This window comes from Tachysurus fulvidraco, chromosome 12 (genome assembly GCF_022655615.1).
Source record: "Tachysurus fulvidraco isolate hzauxx_2018 chromosome 12, HZAU_PFXX_2.0, whole genome shotgun sequence".
Lineage (NCBI taxonomy): Eukaryota > Metazoa > Chordata > Actinopteri > Siluriformes > Bagridae > Tachysurus > Tachysurus fulvidraco.
The window spans coordinates 26,930,221-26,932,720 of record NC_062529.1 but is presented as its reverse complement, the minus strand read 5'-3'; the positions used below and the strand labels follow the sequence as shown (position 1 = coordinate 26,932,720).

The 2,500-nt window shown below is 50.2% G+C and overlaps 1 protein-coding gene across 1 annotated transcript in view; it reads left to right on the top strand.

The window, feature by feature from the left end:
• Positions 1 to 2,500, top strand: part of nphp1 (nephronophthisis 1) — a 22,772-nt gene that overhangs the window by 9,976 nt on the left and 10,296 nt on the right. The window lies entirely within an intron of this gene.

The window sequence follows — 2,500 nt, the reverse complement described above, 5'->3', positions numbered from 1 at the left end:
GTGAAGAGTGTGTGTGAGGGGCGTGTGGGGTGAAGAGTGTGTGTGGGGGTGTGTGTGGTGAAGAGTGTGTGTGGGGGTGTGTGTGGTGAAGAGTGTGTGTGAGGGGCGTGTGGGGTGAAGAGTGTGTGTGGGGGTGTGTGTGGTGAAGAGTGTGTGTGAGGGGTGTGTGTGGTGAAGAGTGTGTGTGAGGGGTGTGTGGGGTGAAGAGTGTGTGTGAGGGGTGTGTGTGGTGAAGAGTGTGTGTGAGGGGTGTGTGTGGTGAAGAGTGTGTGTGAGGGGTGTGTGTGGTGATGAGTGTGTGTGAGGGGTGTGTGTGGTGAAGAGTGTGTGTGAGGGGTGTGTGTGGTGAAGAGTGTGTGTGAGGGGTGTGTGTGTGGTGATTAGTGTGTGTGAGGGGGGTGTGTGGTGATGAGTGGGTGTGAGGAGAGTGTTGTGGTGATGAGTGCTGTGTGATGGGGTGTTGTGTGGGAAGAGTGGTGGGTGAGGGGTGTGTTGTGGTGAAGAGTGTGTGTGAGGGGCTGGTGTGTGGTGAGAAGTGGGTGTGAGGGCGTGGGAGGGGTGTGTTGTGGTGAAGAGTGTGGGGTGAGAGGTGTGTGGGGTGAAGAGTGTGTGTGAGGGGTGTGTGTGGTGATGAGTGTGTGTGAGGGGTGTGTGGGGTGAAGAGTCTGTGTGAGGGGTGTGTGTGGTGAAGAGTGTGTGTGAGGGGTGTGTGGGGTGAAGAGTGTGTGAGGGGTGTGTGGGGTGAAGAGTCTGTGTGAGGGGTGTGTGTGGTCCACAATGCTGTTGGCTCTGCAGATGCAGCGTGTGGTGTAAGTGTCCATGATAGAGGGAAGAGAGACCCCAATGATCTTCTCAGCGGTCCTCAGCTTGTTGATATGGGTCGATCTGTGCTGCACAGTCGTGAGTCAGCAATGGACTGAACATGCAGCCCTGAGCTCCAGGGTTCTGTGAGGTGGTGCTGGAGATGCTGTTCCTGATCCGGACTGACTAAGGTCTCAAAGTCAGGAAGTCCAGTATCCAGTTGGAGAGGGAGGTGTTCAGTCCCAGCAGGACAATGTCGATTTCTTTGGGACGGGGACAATGGTGAGGTGGTGTTGATGTAAACACACACACACACACCACCACCACGAGCCTTACCACACAGAGCTGCATTTCTGCCCGTCTAGCTGAATGGCGGCGTCCGGAACTCTGTCGCTGAGCCTCGTCTCCGTGAAAACAAAGATGCAGCAGTTTCTAAACTCTTGCCGTGTCGTGCGTTCGAAGTTTCTGCCAGACATGCTGAGATCCGGTCAGACGCTGTGGTATCTGAGGGTGGGGAAGAGAAGATAAGTTGTGTATCATCAGCATAGCAGTGGTAAGAGAACCCATGTGAGGAAATAACTTCCCCAAGAGAGTGAGTATACAGGGAGAAAAGAAGAGGACCAAGTACTGAGCCCTGTGGGACACCAGTGGAGAGACTGTGTGGAGCAGATGTCACTCCCCTCCATGTTGCCTGATATGAGTGTCCTTCCAGGTAGGAGGCAAACCATTCCCAAGCTGATCCACAAATCCCAAGACCCCTGAGGGTGGATAAGAGAGTCTTGTGGTTGACCGTATCAAACGCTGCTGAAAGGTGGAGGAGGATAAGGATGGATGACAGTTTGGCTGATGTAGCAGCATGTAGCTTCTCAGAGACAAGAGAGGGGGGGTGAGAATGAGAACAGTAGACCTGACATCTCCATGACAACAATAAACCTGTACCACCACCCCTGCCAGTTTCTCGTGGTCTCGTGGAGCAGCTGGTGTAGCAGTGTTCTGTGGGATATCCAGGTTTCTGTTAGTGTGAGAAAATCACGCGAGTAGCAGGAAGTTAAAGCAGAGATACAATTTTCATAACAGCTTTCTTTACAGCAGACTGACAAGCCAGAGCCCACCTACCACCACTGTGTGAGACTTACACACCAGAGGAGGGTAGATGGGGTTACTGGGATTGTGACCTCTGCTCTGTAGACAAGAGCGTCTGTGACAGTAAGAGGTGACTACAGAGATGGTTTGAGGAACGTATCTGCAGTCAACAAAGAGTGAGATTAATGCATACACACCTTAAGGGAGACTGAAACTCCTCCTGATTAATCAGCTGAGACAACAACAAAGACCAACACTAGAATATAAACAATGGTATAGAACAGAACACAATTCACTACTCTAGAACAAAGGGACTTAAACAGATACACAAAAGTCAGGAACCTACTTTTAGAAGATATATATATTCAAATAAAGAGAGTTAAAACACACACACACACACACACATGCATGCATACACACACACACACACACACATGTATACACCCATACACACACATACACACACACACACACACACATACAAACATACACACACACACACATACAAACATACACACACACACACACATACACACACATACAAACATACACACACACACACACACACATTTTATCAGCATGAATGCGTTTAGTTTCGTATAGTAAATGTTTAAAC